Raw genomic sequence first — 25,905 nt, forward strand, 5'->3', positions numbered from 1 at the left:
CCCTCCCCTCCCCACCCTGGATTTCTCTGAGTCTCCCTCCCCTCTCTGAGCCCTTCTTGCACCATACCCAGCACTCCCCATCCCTGCCCCTCACTCCCTTGTTCCCGTCCCTCTATTTGTCTCTGCCTCACAGCTCACCATCATCGCTCCCCGTTCCTTCATCCTCAGGAGCTCACCCTCCACCACGTCTGCCCCATAGGATGCTGCAGCTGAGCCTGTCCTGGCTGGGACTTGGGTCCTTGGCAGCCTCCCCATGGCTACTCCTGAAGCTGGTCGGGACCTCCAGGCTCCTGGCCTGCATCCTGGCCTTGACCTACACCTGCTACAGCAATTCTCGCCGCCTCCAATGTTTCCTGCGCCCCCCAAACGGAATTGATTTTGGGGTCACCTGGGCCTGGTGAGTGTGGATAGCAGGACGGTCTGGGGGATCAGGGTGGATGGATTTCCTGAGGGTTCAGGAATGGGGCTCAGGGACCTGGGGGTCTGGGATTCGGCTGGGGTCTAGGGTGGTAGAGGAGTGAGGGAGACCTCTTGCCTCACTCCTGCACTGGGTCCAATCCTGTCCTCTCTGTTCACTCTATGCCCAGTGCTTTTCTTGTTCTTACCTTTCCTCACCCCAAGCCTGTTTTGGGTCATGTTCCCACCTGTCTTCCCCACATTGGTGCACATCTGAGGGGATCTCTGGGTGGGCTGCAGAGAGCTGGGTTCCCTGGTGGCCTCACAGTCCCCACTGCTCATTTTGAGGCCTCCTCAGGGCCACTGTCTGAGGTCTGTTCCCTGGCTGGCCCATCTCTGTTGGCCTCAGGACAGTGTCTGCTCCTCTGTGGGCTTCTGCTTCCCCACAAGAATTAACTATGACCTCCACCCCGTCTTCCCCTCAGGGGGGCACAGCTGGGTTGGAGGAGATGTGTGGGCAGTCTCTCCTCCTCCCCTTCCTCAGGCACCTTCCTTTTCCTATCTTGCCTTCCATGCCCAAGACTTATCAGTGAGCCCCACTGCCAAATTTGGATAAAGGTGAACCACTCCCCATTTCAGAAGGAATCACTCTGCCCTAATGGCCAAAATTCCTGGGTGGAGGCTTCTGGCCCACTTTCTTAACCTCATCCCCAGAGGCCCTTCCTCTGTGCTGCATCAGCCTCCTTTTTGCCCCAGTCCACAATCACACTTAAGATTTTGTCATCACACATAAAGGCGCCACCTCCAAAGCCATTGATCTGAGGGCTACATTCTCTGACCACAACCCCTCTTCCTTCCATCTTCGTTTTTTCCCTCCTCTCCTGTCCTAGACCCTGCCAGGATGTCCAGTCCCCTCTACTCCCAGGTTTAATGGCTTCCTTTGCATCCTACTTCCTTGGATACATGTAGCTTAGTTTCTCATCCTTTGCACATGGGCTGAAGTCTCTTGCCAATTGGGCTTTCCTTCATGGCTCTTTGGAAAAGCTTTGCCTTGTGTGAGCTCAACCCTTCACGTCCTCTGATCTCTTCTCCACGATGATACTAGAGAAGGTCACAAAACAGGTCAGAGGGGTGACATGTACATCCCCATCTGCCTATTTCCAATGGACTTCATTCTGCACAAAACCTCTGGTCTGCTTGAGCCGCTGTCTCCTTGTGCACAGAGATGTTTTTACTCATTGCCTCCATTTCTCTGCTTGCTCTACCTGCTCCAGTCTGGTCCCCACCTCCATCATGCTCCTGCATGATGGCTGCGACTTCTAGGTCTCCAAATCCCATGGGCTCCATTGGGGCCCATCTCATCCACTTTCCAGCAGCTCTCTGAGCTTGTGAACCACCCTTTCCTCCTGGAACCTCCTTTTCCTCTTGGCTGCTCCTTTGCTCCACCTTTCCATGTGGGGAAAGCCCCAGCATCCTAACCCCTTCTCCTTCTTCTCTCTATCCTGAAGCCATCTCCTTACCCGGGGCTCCAACTCCTAAGTGGACCATCAGTTCCCTCCATAAGTGAATTCCAAGTTCACGTCTCTCCTGAGCCCAAGGTTAGGCATCCAGCTCCTTCCTCCTCTCCTCATGTGGGGGGTCTTATAAACACTTCATCCCTTGGTCACAATCTGAACTCATGTCTCCCTCCCCCGTCCTGCCCCTGCCCTCAGTCTAGTCCATCCTTCCAGTTGCCCACATCCCATACTTTGTGGCCCCTGAGCCTGCCTGTTTCTCTCACCCATGCATCTGGTCCTAATGTGCTGCCCCCAGAATCTCTCCTCAATGTCACCTCTCTGCATCTTCTGCCACCATGGCCCCATCCACCGTCATCTTTCTCCAGGAAGCCTCTCCCAGCCTACTCTCTGGGCTCCTCATTGCCACTGTTGTACCCTCTCATCCACTCTCTCTTTAGCCCTGGAGAGATTTTTCTGAAATTCAGTTTAGATCATGCCACTTTTTGGCTAAAAACTGTTCACTAACCCCCTATTGCTCTGAAGATAAAGACTAAATGTTTTCTGGCTCATCCCAGCTGTCCTCCTCAGCCTTGTGCATGTCATGGTCACTGTGAGCTTCTGCTTTATCTCCTCAATGAACCAAGCCCTTCCCTCCGCAGGGCTTTTGCTTGTGTTTCTCTTTTGCCTGGAAGCTCTTTCCTTCCTGCGGTTACCCGGTGGATTCCTCCTTATCCATTTTCGACTCAAGTATAATTACCTTCTCTAAGCCTCCCTTGACCCTCACCGCCCCCAGACCCTGACCTATGACTTAGCCCTGCTCATGCTTAAATAGTTAATTGTTCAATTATTTGTTTATTATCCATCTCTCCCACTAGATGGTAGTTCTGGGGACAGACACGATATCTACAGTGGCCCAGCCCAGGGGCTGACATACACAAGGCACTTAACAAATGTTTGATAATGTTGTGGTGGAGGCCTGGGCAAATTGCCATCACTTCCCTTTGTTATCCAAGGCCAAAGTCACGAGTGTCCAGCTCCTCTCCTCTCCTCCCCCAGACCAGGTCATCACAGAACGGTATGTCCCAAGCTCATCGTAAAGTTTGCCTGAGATTATGGGTCTTGGGATGTTCTCAGAGAGCCCTGGAGACGGTGGGAATGTTACAAAGTTACCGCAGCTCTGATTCTCCCTCCAAGGGCTTGACTGTAGAGGCTGGTCTCAATCGCTCTTCTCTCCTACAGTCTCTCTTCCTGTGTGACCTTGGCTGAGTCCCTCTCCCTCTTTGGACTGATCTCATCAAGTGCCTCAGGGTCCTCAGGGAGGAGGGAGCAGGGTACAAAGGTGAAAAAGGGGCTTCCCTGGTGGCGCAGTGGTTGAGAGTCCGCCTGCCGATGCAGGGGACACGGGTTCGTGCCCCGGTCTGGGAAGATCCCACATGCCACGGAGCGGCTGGGCCTGTGAGCCATGGCCGCTGAGCCTGCGCGTCCGGAGCCTGTGCTCCGCAACGGGAGAGGCCACAGCAGTGAGAGGCCCGCGTACCGCAAAAAAAAAAAAAAAAAAAAAAAAAAAAAGGTGAAAAAGACTTACGTTCACCTACCTGGAACACCTGGGGGCTTGGATGGGGTGTCCTGAAGGACGGGAAAGGATACCTCACCAGAAACCAACCCTCCCTTTTTCCCCTTTTGGGGGATATGGCCTCAGTTTCATTTGTAATTGACATGACTTATGGGAGTGTCCACAGGTTCAGGAGAGATAGATAGATAGCTAGGATGTAGTATTATGAGAAATGGATAGATAGACAGGATGTACTAGATAGATAGATAGATAGATAGATAGATAGATAGACAGGATTCACTATGCACAGAGCCTCGCCAACAGAAGGGACTCATAGATGAGAGGGACTGTCTTGATTGATGGGCAGAGTTCACGTGTGTCCCTTGAGGTCTGCCAGGGCTGGAAGGTCCCAGGACTGTAGACCCTTTACCATCTAGAGAACCGAAGGCTATGCGAATGGGCCAGAACATGAAAGGATGTGGGACCAAAACCCAGGAACAAGTCCTGAGGCTACCTGGCTACCCACAAACCTTTTCCATGGGGATCTCCTCCCGTGGCTGCCCCTGGGGCTGGGACCACTCCCAAGATGAGAAAACTCTATTTTCTCAAGCTAAAGTCATCCTCCCTATGGGCAGAGAGCGTGTCTTCTCCCTGTGCCCTGGGATACACCACTGGGACTTGAAGAGGCTCCAGGACCCTCCCTCAGAGTGAAGGAGCAAGAGCAAGCGGCGATTTCCTCCATCTGTGCAGAATCCCACACACGGTCCACTGCAGAGGGTCTTTCTGGAGAATGATGGCCCTTGCCTTGCTTGCAGGTCCCCCCAATGGAGCAGGGCTCGAGGGACTTAACTCAGCTGGTGGCCACCTGCCCCCAGGGACTTATGATCTGACTGGGCCCCATCATCTTCCTTATTGTTCTCTGCCACGCTGACATTGCCTGGTCTGTCACCAGCACCACAGATGCCTGCCTGGAACACATGGTAGTGGGTGCTGTGGCAGCATCCGAGGGCTGTGAGACCCTCCCTGCCAAGTTTCTGGGCATCCCTTGCACGTCCCAACACCCCCCCTGCTCTTGGGCACCCTTGGTCATCTTTTTCTTTCTTTCATTTGTTGGCCAACCCCATTCTGGTGTTCTGGACATTGCTTGGGGATTCTTGGGGAGACTCAGCCCCGGGCTTTGCCGTGGAGGAACCTCCAACCTTGGACATACAGGATTAGAGATACCACTAATCCTGTGTGGTCAGGGTGGGTCTGAGGGAGAGACAGGGGCTGGGGCAGCCCAGAGGGGAAGCAAGGCATCTGCTGTTTGGGCACGCTGGAAAGTTTCTTGGAGGAAGAGCTGTTGGAAGTGGGTCTGGAATAATTAATAGGCATCTTTTAAGTGAAGAAGAGAAAGTGTATTCTCTGGATAGGACTAGTGCACTCAAATGCCTGGAGGTGAAAGCGTGAGCACTTGGCTTTTGAGCGATGGGGAGGAGTTCAGTGCAGCTAGAGTGATGCAGGTGAGAGGCAGAGAAAAGGTGGAGAGGAGAGTAGGGAGAACAGGACTTCAAGACCAGGTAGGGTCAGGGGATTGATTCTGAGAGCGATGGGGAACCATGGAAGGTGTAGAGATGATGAGAAACAGAGATGAAGAGTTGGAGAGATGGACATAGAAATAGGGCAGAGAAAGAGAGAGATACAGAGAAAGAGTGAGAGAGAGAGACAGAGAGACAGAGAGAGACATAAATGGAGCAAAAGAAACATACATATACACAGATACAAACACATCTATCTATCTATCTATCTATCTAACATTTTCCATCTATTCATCCATCCATCATCTATCTGTCCACCTATCATCTATCTACAACTATCTATCCATCCATCATCATTTATCCATCCATCATCTAGTCATCCATCCAGCCATCCAGCCATCTTTCTATCCATCCATCTATCCACCCATCATCTAATCATTTCTCTACCATCCATCCATTCATCTATTATCTATCTATCATCTATCTATCTATCTATCTATCTATCTATCTATCTATTATCCATCCATCCATTATCTCTCCCCATCTCTTTCCCCCACCCTCTTTCTCTCTCTCCCCCAGCCCTCCTCTCTCTCTTTCTGTCAAAACACAGGGATGAAGAGAGTAAGGGAACAGAGAGAGGCTCATAGAGAGACATGAAAAAAAAAAGAGAGGCCAACAGAGAGAAGCTGACTTAGTGAGATGGAGAGAAGTATAGATCAATAATCCGGGTAGAAGGGGAGAAGAGGGTGAGTGGGTGTGGTGGGTAGGGGGATGTAGTGAGAAGTTGTAGCTTCTGAGGCCCCTTGCCAGGCTTGGCCTTATTCCCATCCATTCCCAGGTGAACAGCAATGAGGAGGGCATGCGGCTGGTGGAAGATCTGGGCCACTACTTCCGCGATGTCCACCCTTGGTGGATGGGGCCTTTCTATCCCATCCTGTGGCTTGTCCACCCTAACTTCACTGCCCCCCTGCTCCAGGCCACAGATATCTCTCCCAGGAGCCCCCACCCCAGCTTCTCCCCTTCCCCTGCTCCCAGCCCTTCCCACTCCTGGACAGACCAGGTTGAGCAGGGGAATGGGCAGTATTGACAGAGACCTGCTGGGTAACTCTAGGCAGGTCCCTGGCTCTCTCTGGTTGCCAAAGACTTTTTCAGTTTTGAATGGTGGAAACTCAACACTGTTGATCTACCATGTTGGATGTTCCAGGAGATGTCAGAGAGTGCTGAGGTAAGTGTGGTGGCCTTGGTCCCTGTAAAGGCATTTTGTAGAGTGCTGGGCTGTGCTTGGGTGTTTAGCACATGTTAGACATGTAGGAGCCATGTCAAGGCATGCTGGGACATGTTGTGTCATGTTGGGGTGTGTCTAAGCACATAGGGTTGTGTCTTTGGGGTCTGCCTTTGCTCTACTCTGTGCTACAGCCTTGTCTGGTCCCCCCCACCTCCCCCTTCCTCCCTGTTCCTCTGCTCATTGTCCCATTCCAAGCTATACTGGGCTTGGAGGAGAAATGTAGACCCCTCCCTGGGAGCCTCCAGCCCCCACCAAAAGTCCTTCCCTCCCCCTCTCCATGTTCTATCTCTCATGTCAGCCACCATCATACCCAAGGATATGTTTTTCTATATCTTCCTGAATCCCTGGCTGGGTGAGTAACTGTGAGTGAAGGGGGTGAGGACAACCTTGGGGAACCAGGGGAAGGTGCTGCCCTTGCCCACTCCTCATGGCTGCCTCTGCTAGGGGATGGGCTCCTGCTGAGTGCTGGTGAAAAGTGGAGCCACCATTGACGCCTGCTGACACCTGCCTTCCACTTCGAGATTTTGAAGCCGTATATGAAAATTTTCACCAAGAGTGCAGACATCATGCGTGTGAGTTTCTTGAACTCTGGGTCCCAGCTGGAGCCTTAGGAAAGGGGGAGTGGGCTTACACACATATGGTCTGGAATCCTGGCTCTGCTGGATGGCTTTGGGGGTCACTGATTTTCCTCTCCAAGCCTCAGTTTACTCATCTGTAAAATCAGGAAAATAATCCCTTCTTAAAGAGTGATCAAGAAGATGTAGTGCAATCATGTTCCTGGCACATAGTAGGTGCTCAGAAGGCTTTAGTTCCTAGTCTGCTTCATGGAAGCTCTGTAAATTCAGGACAGAAATGATGAAGATTGCATAGTAGTTCTTTCTGCATTAGGTACCACCTTAAAACTCATGGACTCAAAAAAACTAGTGTTTATTATGTTCATGAGATGATGGGTCAGTTGAGTCATTCTTCTCATCCTAACTGGAATTATTCATGTGTTCGTGGTCATGGGTAGGTTCCGTAGACAGCTCTGCTGATCCAGGTTCAGCTTTGGCACATGTTTGGGGCTCGGCTAGCTGTCAGCTTGTTTAGGATTGCCTTGGTGGGACAATGGACTCCTGTATTTGTCTCTCATCTTCCAGTAGGCTAGCCTGGGCTTGACTGCATGGTGGAGGCTGGGCTCCAAGAGAATGAGCAGAAACATGCAGTACCTCTTGAAGCCTGGTGTCAGAACTAGCACACGATAGTTTCCACCTCCTGTTGACCAAAGCAAGTCCCAGCTCAGCTCAGATTCAAGAGAAACAGGCTCCACCTCCTAATGGAAGAGCTGAAAAATCTCACAGCGAAGAGTGAGGGTAAAGGGAGGGATAAAGAAATGGGGACATTTTTGCAATTGTCTACCACTATGATAATGATGAAGATGATGATGGTAGTTAACAATTATTTAACACTTACTGTATATCAGAAATAGTGGGCCAAGTCCATGGCATGTGTTGTCTAATTTACTTTCACAATCCTATGAGGTAGAGATGATTGTCATTGCCATATTAAGGATGATGAAATGGAAGGTCAGAGAGGTTAGGGAACTTGCCCAAGATTGCTCATTAGTAAGTGAGTTGTGTGTGGTGGAGCAGGAATTCTAACTTGGTTTGTCCAACACCAAAGCAGGTCATCTTCACTGCTACTAAAATTTGACAGTGGAAAAGCCAAGTGGAAAGCAATGAGCACACAGAACATAAGAGGCAGAGTTGGACCTTGAAACCAGGTCTCCTGACTACCAGCTGTGGGGTCTTCATGTCTTGATAGTAACAGCTTCCACTCCCACTCAAGCCTTGTCTTCCCTGGAGATAGGTGCTTGGGGCAGAGGACCAAGAGGCCAGGTCTGGGGGAGTCCATCCAGGTGGTTGAGATTGGGGAGGGGCTCAGGAGGGGGAAGTCTCAGCCCCAGCTCTGCCCTCTTCTCTGTCCAGGCCAAGTGGCAGTGCCTGGCTTCAGAGGGCAGCACTCATCTGGACATGTCTGAACACATCAGCCTCAGGACCCTGGACAGTCTGCAGAAATGTGTCTTCAGTTTTGACAGCAATTGCCAGGAGTAAGTCTCAGCCCAGGGCCTGGGAACATGAGCCATAGACCCAAGGGAGTAGATGGGAGAGGGAGGACTGACCAGGGCTACCAGAAGGGCCTTCCTGGAGGAGGTGGGTCAGAGCTGGACATTGAAGGACAGGGAAAGGGAAAGAAAAGGAGCTATCCTTTCAGGTAGGTAGAACTGTTTGATAAAGGCCAGGAGGCTAGGATGAGCAGAACATGTGTAAAGGTGTGGAGACGCCTTGGGTATGAGGTTGGAGGAGTGGGCAGAGTTATATCTTAAGGACATTCTGAAGTCAGAAGAAGAGGATATGGACTTTATCCTGATGTTTCCAGGAAGCCACAGAAGGTCTTTGACCCGATGAGAGTTGTGGTCAAAGCTGAGCTTGAACATCTGACTTGAGAGAAGACTGATTGTTGTGTAGACACGGGACGTGAGAAGACCAGAGGGGAGGAAACTTGAGCTTGGTGGAGAAAATGTGGCAGATTTGGGGGAAACTGAGAAAGAATGGCAGGTCTAGATGTTGTGTGGGAGAGTGGAGAGATGAGCATGATTCCCAAGCTCTGCTCTGAGATCTAGGACATGAGGCAGTTCACAGAGATGGGAGGCAGAGAGAGAAACATGATTGAAGGGTGCTCTTTTCTGGATGGGATGTGGTCCTGGGTTACTGACTGGAAGTGCTCCTGCGGTATGAGATCATGAAGGGAGGCAACAGCTTAAAATATGTGAAGCCTAGAAACCAGGAGCTTCCTCCTATCAGGGTTCCCAAGACTTCCTATCAGGAAACAGTCTCTAAGAACAGGTGGCCCACAGATATACAATACTGCTTCTTAAGGCTCTCTCTGGCCTGACCCTGCAGGAAGCCCAGCAAATATATCGTTGCTGTCTTGGAGCTCAGTGCCCTTGTGATGAAACGGACCGAGTAGATCTTCCTGCACATGGACCTCCTGTACTACCTCACCCGCGACGGACAGCACTTCCATAGGGCCTGCGACCTGGTGAACGACTTCACAGAGGCTGTCATCAGGGAGCGGCACTGCACCCTCATTAGTCAGGGTTCCCAAGACTTCCTCAAGGCCAAGGCTAAGGCCGAGACTTTGGACTTCATTGATGTGCTCCTGCTGGCCAAGGTAGGCTTCTCTGGTATCTAAATTCAAGAGATAGACTGGACCTTGTTTTCAAATGTCAGGTCTAAGAACTTGGACTTGATCCAGAGAGTGCTAGGGAGTCATAGAGGGTGCTTGAGGGAGGGAGGGACAGGTCAGAGAGAAGTTTTAGATGTGACTGTGTAGAAGGCTGTCTGGAAGGAGTAAACAGGAGGCAGGAGATTAGGGAGGAGTCCTGTGGGGTGGGTTCTGGAGATGAAGAGGGAAGAATCCTGCTTGGATGATGGAGCTTCAGGGACTATCTCAGGTTAGGCTCAGGTGTCCCCAGAACTGGTGTGATTTGGAGGATCTTGCTTTCTCTCCAGGATGAAGATGGGAAAGAACTGTCAGATGAGGACATCCGACCTGAGGCTGACACCTTCATGTTTGAAGGTGAGGGTCCCAGTGTGGGACTACAGAATAGGCAGAGGTCTCTTCATCCCAGGGACTTGGCAGGTGGGCCCTGGATCACCCCATCTTGCCCATCCTTCCCATCGTCTTTGTGGGGGGGGCGGAGGGGGGTTGCTTAACATGGTGCTGTCCACCCTCTGGTGCTGAAGTAGCCCGGAAACCCAAGCCTGTCTGGCTGCCCCTCAGGCCATGACACCACAGCCAGTGGCCTCTCCTGGGTCCTGTACAGCCTTGCAAAGTACCCAGAATACCAGGAGCGCTGCCAGCAGGAGGTGCTAGAGCTCCTGAGGGACCGTGAGCCTAAAGAGATTGAATGGTGAGTGCAGGTCCTCATGGTCTGTTCCTGAACCCTTCGCATTGTCTCTGCTCCCCAGCTGGGATAGTGGAAAGATCTTTTTGTTGATTCTGTCATTACTGCTTAGTGGGAATAGGAGCAGACCCCAGAGGCAGGGTCTGATACCCAGTCTGAATAGCAGGTGAAAGTTTGTAGTCTTCTGGGACAGAAAGATCTGAGTGTTCACATTAATGCCCCACTAACTTGCTATGTGACTTTAATAAAACCAATTCCCTTATCTGAATACCATTTTTCTCCTCTATAAATCGGGGGTGGGGTGGGGAATCTCTCCCCTAGAGTGCTACTTGGAGTATTGTGACAATATGTGTAGAACAGATGCCACCCAATACATGTTCAGTATATGAAATTCTTTTCCCCTCTCTTGCTTTTCTGCCTTTGGTCTTCCCCCAAAGACCCTCATTACCCTTAATTTTTGCTCTTTCCTCTAATTCCCACTTAATAGTCTATTCCACAGATTCACAAGAGATCTTTGGGGGTAAAAAAGTCATCCATCTTTTTGTTCAGTAAATATGTCTACACCGCCTGCCCTTTCCCAACTCAGTGTCTAGTCCCATTGGAGTCCTACATGGGCAAGGCTGGGGCACAGAGGAAAGGAGATGAGGCTTGCTAGTAAAAAAGTGAATATGAATTCACCACTCTGGGTGTGTGTAGTGGACAGTGCCCAAGTCAAGGGGATAGCTTGTGCAAAGGCCAGGATGGAAGCATGCAGAAGTGAGCCTGGAATGTTTGGGAGGAAGTAAAGGTGGTTGGATCCTTGTGAAATATACAGTGTGAGGAACAGAGGGGCCCCCAATAAGGCTGGAGCTAGTAATGGAAGCCCTTCTTGGAATGTTTTGGATACCATGTTAAGAGTTTTCAAAGGTGTCAGTTCAAGTACTTTGGCGAGCCAATATTGGATAAAAGATAAAAATGGGCAGGGATGCTGCCATTAGGGGAGTGTCACATTGGGCAGAAACAGTCAGGCAGCAGTGGCCCACCGTGCTCAGTCATTGGCTGTGGGCTGCCCAGGAAAGTGTGGACTTGGCTTGAATGCTACAGCAGAGCCCAGAGACCCTATAGCTGAAGGCTATCAGCTAATAGCTCTCCTTGCAGCTGTACAGCAAGTTCTTTCTTGAAGGGAGATGCATGACTAAAGTAGGAGGGCAATGGGGAGCCATGGGAGATGTTTGAGCAGGGGATGGTCGGGTCAGATATGAGTATTAGAAATAACTCTTTGCAGCTACAGGGGCAAACTGGAGGGGATGAGCTGCAGTCTGGGGGTCCAGGGGTAGATTCTGGGCCAAGGACTGAAGGATGAAGAGGAAGTACTGGGCTGGACAAACGTTTTGGAAGTTGTGTCCTCAACTGCAAGGCTTTGTTCAGCACAGCAGTTCTGTGAGGTGGAAAAATGTTTTTGTGTCTCTCCAATTTCAAAAAAAATTACGCACTTGGTTAAAATCCAAATAGCACGGAGGGCTTTACAATGGATATAAACCTCCCATCAACTCCCCCCACCAGCTTTACTGAGATATAATTGACGTATAGCATTATGTAAGTTTAAGGTGTACATGATGATTTGATATATGTATATATTGCAAAATGATTACAATAAGGGTAGTTAACACATCCATCACCTCACATAAGCCTCTGTCATATGCCAGCGTCCCAATCCCATCCCTTCCTTCAATGGTTTCCTGTGTCCTTCCAGACGTTGTTCAGTCTATCACTACATTTATCTGTTCACAGTCTCTCTCACCTTATTCATTCATTCTGTCTTGTCTCTCTACAACCGAGAGTATATACAGAGCATTCAGGCATGCACATTGACAATATAACTTCAAGATACTTTCTTTTTTTTTTTAAGTTTTGGAAAATTAAATTTGAATTGCAAAGTCAATAATGAGAATAGGTTTTTTTTTGCACAAAATGAATCATCCTGCATAAGATTAAGTTATTACAGTTTAATATAAATACACATACACACACATTTGGTCACTTGTTCTTTTCACTCAATAATGTGCCTTAGACTCCTTCTCTCTGAGTGCTGCATAGCATTGCTTAAGCCAGGCTGCTTCTGCTGGGGACATTTATGTAAACATTTTCAATTAGAACAGATATTGCCAAATTGCCTTTTGGTGTCTCTGTACTGATTTACCCTGCATGGTGTGCTAGGACTAGTTGATCCCTATATCCACCTTTTCCATTGTTGTATAGTATTCCACCATATGAATGTACCATGATTTATTTAAACATTCCCTCATCAATGGACATGTGTATAGTTTTCTAGCCTTTTGCTATAATAAACATGACATAGAGAACATCCATTTTGCTTATATGTGTGGACATGTCTCTAGGACAAATTCCTAGAAGTGGTGTTGCTGAATCAAAGACCATTTGAGTTTTGCAATTTAATAGCTCTCGGCAAATTCACTCCTACAGATTTTGAGAGTGCCAATTTCCTTGCATCCTCACTGATAGTGTGCATCATAAAACTTAAAAATTTGCTTTCTGTTAGGTGAAATATAATACTTTGTTATTTTGGTGAACATCACTTTAAATATGGGTAAAGTTGAGCGCTGTTATCACATTTGACCAACCCTGCATATTTCTTTTTCTGTGGAGGGTCAGTTTGCATAGTTTGCCTTCTTCACTTTGAGTTTTTTCCTTACTGACTCATAAGAACTTTTTTTTTCCTTTTTATTTATTTATTTATTTATTTATTTTCGGGGGCGCCTCATGTGGGATCTTAGTTCCCTGACCAGAGATTGAATCCGTGCCCCCTGAATTGGAAGGGCAGAGTCTTAACCACTGGACCACCAGGGAAGTCCCTATAAGAACTTTTTAAAAAAACTGAAGTATAGTTGATTTACAATGTTGTGCCAATCTCTGCTGTACAGCAAAGTGACTCAGTTTTACACATATATACATTCTTTTAAAAATATTTTCCATTATGCTTTATCCCAAGAGATTAGATATAGTTCCCTGTGCTATACAGTAGGACTTTGTTGTTTATCCAAGAACTTTTTAAATATAAAGAAAATTAGTCTTTTTCAGTTATGCAAGAATTTTTCCCCAGATCATCTTTTGACTTATTTGCTTTTCATTCATTTATTTGTAGTCAGATTTATTAATTTTTTTTACAGCTTCTGTGTGTGTGTGTGTGTGTGTGTGTGTGTGTTTTAAATCATGCTAGGAAAAAGCCTTTCATACTCTAAGATTACAACATAAAACTCTTGGGAATTGCCTGGCGGTCCAGTGGTTAGGACTCCAAACTTTGGTGGTCCAGTGGTTAGGATTCTGTGCTTTCACTGCTGAGGGCCCAGGTGAGGGCCCAGGTTCAATCCAAGGTAGCGGAACTGAGACCCTGCAAGCCACGAGGAGCAGCCAAAAAAAAAAAAAAAAAGTAAAACTCTTATTTGTTTTCCTCTTCTGGATTTATTTATTTAAAAATATATTATACAAATTTTAAAAATGTATTTAATGTTGTTATTTTTATATTTAATCCTTTCTTCCATATAAAATCTATATTGGTATAAGTACTAAGGAAGGAATTTATATTTTTCCCCAGATGGCTAACTAATTATCCCCAAAGAATTCTTTTTTAAACATCTTTATTGGAGTATAATTGCTTTACAATGTTGTGTTAGTTTCTGCTGTATAACAAAGTGAATCAGCTATACCTATACATATATCCCCATATCTCCTCCCTCTTGCGTCTCCCTCCCACCCTCCCTATCCCACCCCTCTAGGTGGTCACAAAGCACCGAGCTGATCTCCCTGTGCTATGTGGCTGCTTCCCACTAGTTATCTATTTTACATTTGGTAGTGTATATATGTCCATGCCACTCTCTCACTTCGTCCCAGTTTACCCTTCCCCCTCCCCATATCCTCAAGTCCATTTTCTACGTCTGTGTCTTTATTCCTGTCCTGCCCCCACTAGGTTCTTCAGAATCCTTTTTTTTTTAAGATTCCATATATATGTGTTAGCATACTATTTGTTTTTCTCTTTCTGACTTACTTCACTCTGTATGAGAGACTCTAGGTCCATCCGCCTCACAACAAATAACTCAATTTCATTTCTTTTTATGGCTGAGTAATAGTCCATTGTATATATGTGCCACATCTTCTTTATCCATTCGTCTGTCGATGGACACTTAGGTTGCTTCTATGTCCTGGCTATTGTAAATAGAGCTTCAATGAACATTGTGGTACATGACTATTTTTGAATTATGGTTTTCTCAGGGTACATGCCTAGTAGTGGGATTGCTGGGTTGTATGGTAGTTCTATTTTTAGTGTTTTAAGGAAACTCCATACTGTTCTCCATAGTGGCTGCATCAATTTACATTCTTACCAACAGTGCAAGAGGGTTCCCTTTTCTCCACACCCTCTCCAGCATTTATTGTTTGCAGATTTTTTGATGATGGCCATTCTGACTGGTGTGAGATGATATCTCATTGTAGTTTTGATTTGCATTTCTCTAATGATTAGTGATGTTGAGCATTCTTTCATGTGTTTGTTGGCAATCTGTATATCTTTTTTGGAGAAATGTCTATTTAGGTCTTCTGCCCATGTTTGGAATTGTTTGTTTGTTTTTTTGATATTGAGCTGCATGACCTGTTTGCATATTTTGGAGATTAATCCTTTGTCAGTTGTTTCCTTTGCAAGGATCTTCTCCCATTCTGAGGGCTGTCTGTTCATCTTGTTTATGGTTTCCTTTGTTGTGCAAAAGCTTTTAAGTTTCATTAGGTACCATTTGTTTATTTTAGTTTTTATTTCCATTTCTTTAGGAGGTGGGTCAAAAAGAATTTTGCTGTGATTTATGTCATGGAGTGTTCCGCCTATGTTTTCGTCTAAGAGTTTTATAGTGTTTGGCCTTACATTTAGGTCTTTAATCCATTTTGAGTTTATTTTTGTGTATGGTGTTAGGGAGTGTTCTAATTTCATTCTTTTACATGTAGCAGTCCAGTCTTCTCAGCACCAGTTATTGAAGAGACTGTCTTTTCTCCATTGTATCTTCTTGCCTCCTTTAACAAAAATAAGGTGACTATATGTGCGTGGGTTTATCTCTGGGCTTTCTATCCTGTTCCATTGATCTATATTTCTGTTTTAGTGCCAGTACCATACTATCTTGATTAGTGTAACTTTGTAGTATAGTCTGAAGTAAGGGAGACTGATTCCTCCAACTCCGTTTTTCTTTCTCAAGATTGCTTTTGCTATTCGGGGTCTTTTGTGTTTCCATATGAATTGTGAAATTTATTGTTCTACTTCTGTGAAAATGCCCTTGGTAGTTTGATAGGGATTGCATTGAATTTTTAGATTGCTCTGGGTAGTATAGTCATTTTCACAATGTTGATTCTTCCAATCCAAGAACATGGTATATCTCTCCATCTGCTTGTAACATCTTTAATTTCTTTCATCAGTGTCTTATAGTTTTGTCCTTACAGGTATTTTGTCTGCTTAGGTAGGTTTATTCCTAGGTATTTTATTTTTTTTTGTTGCAGTGGTAAATGGGAGTGTTTCCCTAATTTCTCTGTCAGATTTTTAAACATCAGTGTATAGGAATGCAAGAGATTTCTGTGCATTAATTTTGTATCCTGTTACTTTACCAAATTCATTGATTAGCTCTAGTAGTTTTCTGGTAGCATCTTTAGGATTCTCTATGTATAGTATCATGTCATCTGCCAACAGTGACAGTTTTACCTCTTCTTTTCCAATTTGGATTCCTTTTGTTTCTTCTTCCTCTCTGATTGCTGTGGCTAAAACGTCCAAAACTATGTTGAACAACAGTGGTGAGAGTGGACAACCTTGTCTTGTTCCTGATCTTAGTGGAAATGATTTCAGGTTTTCACCATTGAGAACGATGTTGGCTGTGTGTTTGTCATATATGGCCTTTATTATGTTGAGGTACGTTCCCTCTGTGCCTACTTTCTGGAGAGTTTTTTTAGTCATAAATGGGTGTTGAATTTTGTTGAAAGCTTTTTCTGCATCTATTGAGATGATATGGTTTTTTCCCTTCAACTTGTTAATATGGTTTATCACAGTGATTGATTTGCATATAGTGAAGAATCCTTGCATTCCTGGGATAAACCCCACTCGATCGTGGTGTATGATCCTCTTAATGTGCTGTTGGATTCTGTTTGCTAGTATTTTGTGGAAGATTTTTGCCTCTATGTTCATCAGTGATATTGGCCTGTAGTTTTCTTTTTTTTGTGACATCTTTGTCTGGTTTTGGTATCAGGGTGATGTTGACTTCGTAGAATGAGTTTGGGAGTGTTCCTCCCTCTGCTATATTTTGGAAGAGTTTGAGAAGGATAGGTGTTACCTCGTCTCTAAATGTTTGATAGAATTCGCCTGTGAAGCCATCTGGTCCTGGGCTTTTGTTTGTTGGAAGTTTTAAAATCACAGTTTCAATTTCAGTGCTTGTGATTGGTCTGTATGTATTTTCTCTTTCTTCCTGGTTCAGTCCTGGAAGGTTGTGCTTTTCTAAGAATTTGTCCATTTCTTCCAGGTTGTCCATTTGATTGGCGTATAGTTGCTTGTTGTAATCTCTCGTGATCCTTTGTATTTCTGCATGTCAGTTGTTACTTCTCCTTTTTCATTTCTAATTCTATTGATTTGAGTCTTCTCCCTTTTTTTCTTGATGAGTCTGGCTAGTGGTTTATCAACTTTGTTTATCTTCTCGAAGAACCAGCTTTTAGTTTTATTGATCTTTGCTATCAATCCTTCACTTCTTTTCCATTTATTTCTGATCTGATCTTTATGATTTCTTTCCTTCTGCTAACTTTGGTATTTTTTGTTTCTTTGTTTGTTTTTCTGTTCTTCTTTCTCTAATTGCTTTAGGTCTAAGGTTAGGTTGTCTATTTGAGATGTTTCTCTTTCTTGAGGTAGGATTTCATTGCTATAAACTTCCCTCTTAGAACTGCTTTTGCTGCATCCCATAGGTTTTGGGTCATCGTGTTTTCATTGTCATTTATTTCTAGGTATTTTTTGATTTCCTCTTTGATTTTTTCAGTGATCTCTTGGTTATTTAGTAGCATATTGTTTAGCCTCCATGGGTTTGTATTTTTTACAGATTTTTTCCTGTAATTGATATCTAGTGTTATAGCATTCTGGTCGGAAAAGATACTTGATATGATTTCAATTTTCTTAAATTTACCATGGCTTGATTTGTGACCCAAGATATGATCTATCCTGGAGAATGTTCCATGAACACTTGAGAAGAAAGTGTATTCTGTTGTTTTTGGATGCAATGTCCTATACATATCAATTAAGTGTATCTGGTTTAAAGTGTCTTTTAAAGCTTGTGTTTCCTTATTTATTTTCATTTTGGATGATCTGTCCATTGGTAAAATTGGGGTGTTAAAGTCTCCTACTATTAATGTGTTACTGTCAATTTCCCTTTTTATGGCTGTTAGCATTTGTTTTATGTATCGAGGTGCTCCTACATTGGGTGCATAAATATTTACAATTCTTATATTTTCTTCTTAGATTAATCCCTTGATCATTATGTAGTGTCCTTCTTTGTGCCTTGTAATATTCTTTATTTTAAAGTCTATTTTTTCTGATATGAGTATTGCTACTCCAGCTTTATTTTGATTTCCATTTACATGGAATATCTTTTTCCATCCCCTCACTTTCAGTCTGTATGTGTCCCTAGGTCTGAAGTGGGTCTCTTGTAGACAGCATATATATGGGTCTTGTTTTTGTATCCATTCAGCCAGTCTATGTTTTTTTGTTGGAGCATTAAATACATTTACATTTAAGGTAATTATTGATATGTATGTTCCTATTACCTATTATTCCTGTACCTATTATTTTCTTGATTGGTTTTTTTTTTTTTTTGTGGTATGCAGGCCTCTCACTGTTGTGGCCTCTCCCGTTGTGGAGCACAGGCTCCAGACGCGCAGGCTCAGCGGCCATGGCTCACGGGCCTAGCCACTCCATGGCATGTGGGATCTTCCTGGACCAGGGCATGAACCTGTGTCCCCTGCAGCGGCAGGGGGACTCTCAACCACTGTGCCACCAGGGAAGCCCTCTTTTTTTTTTTAATTTTTTTTTTTTTTATTAGTTTCTGAGGGGAAGCCCTCTTGATTGCTTTGGACTGTTTTTGTAGGCCTTTTCCTGCTCTTGTGTTTCCTGCCTAGAGAAGTTCCTTTATCCTTTGCTGTAAAGCTGGTTTTGTGGTACTGTATTCTCTTAACTTTTGTTTTTCTGTAAAGGTTTTAATTTCTCCATTGAATCTGAATAAGATCCTTGCTTGGTGGAGTAATCTTGATTGTAGGCTTTTCCCTTTCATCACTATAAATGTGTCCTGACCCTTCCTTCTGGCTTGCAGAGTTTCTGCTGAAAGATCAGCTGTTAACTTTATGGGGATTCCCTTGTATGTTATTTGTTGCTTTTCCCTTGCTGCTTTTAATTTATTTCTTCGTATTTAATTTCTGATAGTTTGATTAATATGTGTCTTGGCATGTTTCTCCTTAGATTTATCCTGTATGGGACTCTCTGTGCTTCCTAGACTTGACTGACTATTTCCTTTCTCATATTAGGGAAGTTTTCAACCATAATCTGTTCAAATATATTCTTAGACCCTTTCTTTTTCTCTTCATCTTCTGGGACCCCTATAATTCAAATGTTGGTGCATATAATGTTGTCTCATAGGTCTCTGAGACTGTCCTCAATTCCTTTAATCCTTTTTTCTTTATTCTCCTCTGTGGTAGTTATTTCCACTATTGTATCTTCCAGGTCATTTATCCATTCTTCTGCCTCAGTTATTTGGCTATTGATTCCTTCTAGAGAATTTTTTTTTTTTTTGCGTTATGCAGGCCTCTTCCGTTGCGGAGCACAGGCTCCGGACGCGCAGGCTCAGCGGCCATGGCTCACGGGACTAGCCGCTCCGTGGCATGTGGGATCTTCCCGGACCGGGGCACGAACCCGTGTCCCCTGCATCGGCAGGCAGACTCTCAACCACTGTGCCACCAGGGAAGCCCTCTAGAGAATTTTTAATTTCATTTATTGTGTTGTTCATCATTGTTTGTTTGCTCTTTAGTTCTTCTAGGTCCTTGTTAAACGTTTCGTATATTTTCTCCATTCTATTTCCAAGATTTTGGATCATCTTTAGTATCATTACTTTGAATTATTTTTCAGGTAGACTGCCTATTTCGCCTTCATTTGTTTGGTGTGATGGGTTTTTACCTTGCTCCTTCATCTGCTGCATATTTCTCTGTCTTCTCATTTTGCTTAACTTACTGTGTTTGGGGTCTCCTTTTTGCAGGCTGCAGGTTCGTAGTTCCCATTGTTTTTGGTGTCTGCCCCCAGTGGGTGAGGTTGGTTCAGTGGCTTGTGTAGGCTTCCTGGTGGAGGGGACTAGTGCCTGTGTTCTGGTGGGTGGGGCTGGATCTTGTCTTTCTGGTGGGAAGGGCTGGATCTTGTCTTTCTGGTGGGTAGGGCTGTGTCCGGTGGTGTGTTTTGGGGTGTCTGTGAACTTATGATTTTAGGCAGCCTCTCTGCTAATGGGTGGTGTTGTGTTCTGCCTTGCTAACTGTTTGGCATATGGCGTCTAGCACTGGAGCTTGCTGGCCGTTGGGTGGAGCTGGGTCTTAACACTGAGACGGAGATCTCTGGTAGAGCTCTTGCCGATTGATATTACGTGGGGCTGGGAGGTCTCTGGTGGTCCAAAGTCCCGAACTCGGCTCTCCCACCTCAGAGGCTCAGGCCTGACACCAGGCCGGAGCACCAAGACCCAGTCAACCACACAGCTCAGAAGAAAAGGCAGGAAAAAAGAAAGAAAGAAAAATAATTTTTAAAATAATATAAAATAAAATAATTAAAAAATAAAAAATATATTAAAATAAAAAATTAATAAAAACAAAGAAGAGAGCAACTGAACCAATAAACAAATCCACCAATGATAACAAGCACTAAAAACTATACTAAGATATACATAAAAATCAGAAAAAGTCAGTCGCAGACAGCAAACCCTGAGGCTACAGTTGCTTCCAGAGTCCACCGCCTCAATTTTGGGTTGATTCGTTGTCTATTTAGGTATTCCACAGATGCAGGGTACCTCAAGTTGATTGTGGGGATTTAATCTGCTGCTCCTGAGGGTGCATGGAGAAATTTCCCTTTCTCTTCTTTGTTTGTACAGCTCCTAGGATTCAGCTATGGTTTTGGCCCCACCTCTGCGTGTATGTTGCCCTCAGGCTTCTGTTGCCTCCCAGACAGGGTGGGGTTAAAGTAGCGGCTGATTAAGGGGCTCTGGCTTACTCATGCCAGAGTGGGGTGGGGCAGGGGAGGGAGTGGTACAGTAGTTTTAATTGGAATGCGGGATGAGCCTGCTGTGGCAGAGGCTGGCATGACGTTGCAATAGCCTGAGGTGTGCCGTGTGTTCTTCCCAGGGAACTTGTCCCTGAATCACGGGACTCTGGCAGTGGCAGGCTGCAGAGGCTCCCGGGGTGGGGGGCGGGGGGCGGGGCACGTGTGAATGTGACCTGTGCTTGCACACAGGATTCTTGGTGGCTGCAGCAGCAGTGTTAGTGTTTCATATCCGTCTTTGGTGTCTGAGCTGATAGCCGCAGCTCGCGCCGTTCTGTGGAACTCGTTTAGGCGGTGCTCTGCCTTCTGTGGGCAGTCAGGGCAGGAATTCCCTCTCCTCATGCACTCTGAAACAATAGTCTCTTGCCTCCTAGGCAGGTCCAGACTTTTTCTCGGATTCCCTCCAGGCTAGCTGTGGCGCACTAACCCCCTTCAGGCTGTGTTCACACAGACAACCCCAGTCCTCTCCCTGGGATCTGACCTCTGAAGCCCGAGCCTCAGCTCCCAGCCCCCGCCCGCCCCGGCGGGTGAGCAGACAAACCTCTCGGGCTGGTGAGTGCTGGTCGGCACTGATCCTCTGTGCGGGAATCTCTCCGCTTTGCCCTCCGCACCCCTGTTGCTGTGCTCTCCTCCGTGGCTCTGAAGCTCCCCCACTCCGCCACCCGCAGTCTCCGCCCGCGAAGGGCCTTCCTAGTGTGTGGAAACCTTTCCTCCTTCACGGCTCCCTCCCAGAGGTGCAGGTCCTGTCCCTATACTTTGTCTCTGTTTTTTCTTTTTTCTTTTACCCTACCCAGGTACATGGGGGAGTTTCTTGCCTTTTGGGAGGTCTGAGGTCTTCTGCCAGCGTTCACTAGGTGTTCTGTAGGAGTTGTTCCACATGTAGATGTATTTCTGATGTATTTGTGGGGAGGAAGGTGATCTCTACGTGTTACTCTTCCGCCATCTTGAAGCTCCTCCTATTAAAGATTTGATTGAAGCTGTTCACTTGTGTGAGACGAGTGGTTATTTTACCAGCGAATCCAATGAACCTTAAAAGTGAAAGCAGACTTTTGGCAAAACAGCTACAGGCAACATTCTTTTACAAAGGTGCAGAGCCAGCATGACTAAGCACAGGCAACAGAGTACAAAGGTTAGAATAGATCCACTGTGGAGTGAGGTTTGTTCTTCCCTGTTATAATAGGAGTCTGGCCACCTACCTGCAGCCCGAGTCAGATAAGGAGATGATGTTTGGTCAATGGAAGGCACCTGCAGGCAATTGGAGGGGATTAGAGGACAGACATCCATCCTCTGCCAAAGGCCACTGCTGCTCTCAGCTTCAGCTAATCCCTCTGGGTTCCAGGAACAGCTACTACCTGGCCTGGGGATGGTGTCAGCTCTCAGCTGATGCTAGGCCCCAGGGGGCCATACTAGCCTTGATGGTTTCCCTTTTGCCCATTGTCAACTGAAATAAAAAATGCACAACGTCAGAGCAGTGAGATTCAGTTTTATTCAGGGATATTACTGAGGACTGTCGCCCAGGAGACAGCCTCTCAGGTAGTTCTGAGGAACTGCTCCAAAGAGGTGAGGAAGGAGGTCAGCATATATGTGATTTTGGCTAAGGGGTATGTGCAATCCAATATACATCATGGTAGTCATCACGAGGAACAGATTTTTTAGTTAATAATTTTAGTACTTTTCTAAGTATGGGAGGATGCAAGAATTTAGGCTCATAAAATTTTTCCTAAATATCTAAACTATCTAAAGGCCTGTTTTCCCAATGTGCAGAGTGCCTCATCCTGGTCTCTGTCCTGAATTAGCAACTGTAGTAGCTAATGATTTAATTCTTGTAGAACCAGATGGCAAGCAACATTCCTTATTTACACAGCCAATACTTTGTAAATGGCTCCTACTTAAAGCCACTCTCATGTAGCCCATCTGAGGTCTCTGCCAGGACCCGACTATTACATTCCGCAAAGGGATGGGACACCTCAGCAATCCAGTTATGTGAGTGTCGATGTTTGTGTAGGCACAGAAAAAAAATTGAAAAATTATACCCAGCACCTGGAATGGCAAGGCAGAGTAGGAGGAAGAATGGTTCTGTTAAATGTCTACATTTACTCAACTGTTTCCTTTTCTTAGATGGAGCCTGCAAAGCATTTTTCATTATAATTACTAATCTACGTAATTACAAATTATTTATATATTTTTAGATTTATTTCTTTATTATTAATTAATTAAATTTATTTTTGGCGGCATTGGGTCTTAGTTGCTGCATGCGGGATCTTCGCTGAGGTACATGGGCTCTTCTTTGTGGTGCTCGGGCTTCTCTCTAGTTGTGGCATGGGGGTTTTCTCTTCTTTAGTTGTGGTGCGCAGGCTCCAGGGCCCATGGGCTCTGTAGCTGTGGCACGTGGGTTCCAGAACACATGGGCTCTGTAGTTTGAGGCACGCAAGCTCTCTAGTTGAGGCGCATGAGCTCAGTAGCTGCGATGTGAGGGCTTAGTTGCACCGCAGCATGTGGGATCTTAGTTAACTGCCCAGGGATTGAACCCGAGTCCCCTGAATTGTAAGGCAGATTATTTACCACTGGACCACCAGGGAAGTCCCACAGATTATATTTTTAAAGGGAAAAATTTTTAGTGTTGTGCATAGTACCATGCTACAGCATGCTTAGTGCCATGCCTGAGAGGAGGCAGGATGCAATATATGCAACCTGTAGAAGCCAGAAGGCATCATGGTTAAGAACAAGGACTCCAGGTGCCAGGGTTCAAATCAGTACCAGCTGAGTGAATTTGGGCATGTCTCTTTACTTTTCTGTGCCTCAATTTTCTAACCTGAAAATTGAGGGTAATGACAAGGTGGTTGTGAAAATCAAATGAATTAAAATGAGTAAAGTGCTTACAATATTCCCTAGCTCACAGTCAGCACCATGCATGAGTAATTGCCTTATTTCTCTTATTTTATGACAGAACGAGGACACAGTCACCAGCAATGGGCCTTAGCCCCTCCTGGCACACACATCAGCTGTCTTGCAGGCTGTGAACATACCCTGTTCTTTCCCTCTGCCCTTAGCAGGGAAGAGGCTCCTTAGAAAGGAGCAAGCACTGGCTTGGGATCAGATGGCTCCTGGTCAAGGCTAAGCTTTGCCACTCTCCAGGTGTGTGACCTTGGGCCAGTAAATTGCCCTCTCTGAGACTCACATTCCTCCTCAGTAAAAAGGGAATAATAACAGACCCTTGGGGATTGGAGGAGCGAGCCTATGTGTGTCTCAGTTTGCATCCTCTGGAAGTAGATCCTCATGCAAGGATTCAAGTGCAAATACTTTATTTGGAGGTGACCTTGAGGCAAGAATTCAACTGCAAGTTGCTTCCTTGGGAAATAATCCCAGGAAATACCAGTAGGGCACTGTGGAAGTGAGACTGGGAAGGGAAGTCAGCAGGTAAAGGGTACTTTAGCAAGAAAGCTCACACTGTGGCACCTGGGGCTCAGTCCCTCTCTCTCGGGGACAGCAGAGAACATACACCCACCAATCCTTAGTCAGGGCTGCTTCCAAAGGCATTATTTCTCCAGAATGTCCTGCCTGCACTGCTCGGCTGAGGTCTGGGGACAGAGGCAGGAGCCTTCCACAGCAGTTGTTTTCAGGAACACAGCCTGGTGCAGACCGTTACAGTGGTTCAGTGACTTCAAGACACATACATTTACACCCTTACACACATACACACACGTTCACCCACACGTGCATACAACTGCATACACAATCACATACACACTGTGTACACACAGACACACAAAAGCACAGTTACATACACCCACGTGTGCTTGCAGCTACATACACACTTTACACACACGTGCACACGCACGAGTGCAAAGCACAATATATGCATGCATGTAACCATGCACACAATTACATGCATATACTCATATACACACACCATGACACATATGTGTTCACAGTCATACATACACTTACACACAATCCCACACACAGTCACATAGTCACACACACACATTGAATTAATGGAGACCGAATGTCTTGGAGCTTGTTGTCTCTGAATCTTCTAGCAGAAGGAGCCTCCAACACACTCAGAAGAGGAATAGACACCTCACAACAGCCAGTGACTGGACCAGGCCTGGGTGTGTTTTGAGAATTAAGCAGGGGACCCATGGGGTCCATGCCTCCCCTCCTCCCTGTCTCTCATTCATTCACCATCACAGCCCTTAGTGGAAAGTCAAAGCCTGTTTGTAGTGGGAGAAAAGACATTTGACACCCCAAGTATAGATAACTCTTTGAAGGGGATAGCTTCATGGTGGGGGAAAGAAACTGTGGGTTAACAGGTGGGAAAATGGGATCAAGCATAAGGATTTTTTTTTTCAAAGATTGAGGAAATAGCAGCGTTATTTGTATTCCATTGGGAATGACCCAATAGACTTCAGGATACATGGTTAATATACAAAGATTCATTGTATTTATATATTCCAGGGGTTGGCAAACTATGGTCTACGGACCAAGTCTGGCCTGTGCCCTGTTTCTCTAAGATATACAAGCAATGAATTGTTTTATATTTTAAAAGAATTATAAAAGAAGGAGAGGAAGAGGAGGAGGGCTGTAAGGCCTGAAATATTTACAATATGGGTCCTTACAGAAAATGTATGCCAACCCTTCTGTACACTAGTAATAAACAATTGGAAAATGTTTTCAAATACCATTTTTTCAAGTATCATGTACCAGAAAAAGTGAAATACTCAGGTATAAATCTAACAAAATATGTGCATGATTTCTAGGATGAAAACTTCAAGACACTGATAAAAGAAATCCAAGAAGACCCAAATTAATGGAGACATATACAATGTTCGTGGAGAAGACTCAATATTGTTAAGATGCTCAGTCTACTCAAATGGTCTACAAATTCTATGAGATCACAATCTCAGGAGGACTTTTGTAGAAATAGATAAGCTGATTACAAAATTTACATGAAAATGCAAAGGATTTATCAGAGCCAAAATTTTTCGGAAAAGGAAAAATTTAGTTGAAGGATTTACAAGACCCTTTTCAACACATAGTATAAAACAACAGTAATAACGACAGTGTGATACTGGTCAAAGGCATATTAATCAATGGGACAGTATAGAGAGTCCAGAAATTTTTTTAAAAAACTTGCAGGGCAAGTCAATGTACAAAGGATAGTCTTCTCAGTAAGCAGTACTGGAAAAATTTGACATCCACATGCAAAAAAAAAAAAAAAAAAGTCATCCCGTACCTCATACTTTATACAAAATTTAATTTAATATGAACCATAGAACTAAATAATGTAAAAATGTAAAACTTTTAGAAGAAAACATAGAAGAGAATCTTTGTGGCCTTAGGTTAAACAGCGAGTTCTTGTATATAACACCAA

The 25,905-nt window shown here is 45.3% G+C and overlaps 1 pseudogene; it reads left to right on the top strand.

Annotated features, from left to right (window-relative positions):
- Positions 1-200: 200 nt before the first annotated feature.
- The window catches only part of LOC132485579 (cytochrome P450 4F2-like), a 75,998-nt pseudogene continuing 50,293 nt past the window's right edge, over positions 201-25,905 (top strand).

This window comes from Mesoplodon densirostris, chromosome 3, assembly GCF_025265405.1.
Source record: "Mesoplodon densirostris isolate mMesDen1 chromosome 3, mMesDen1 primary haplotype, whole genome shotgun sequence".
NCBI lineage: Eukaryota > Metazoa > Chordata > Mammalia > Artiodactyla > Ziphiidae > Mesoplodon > Mesoplodon densirostris.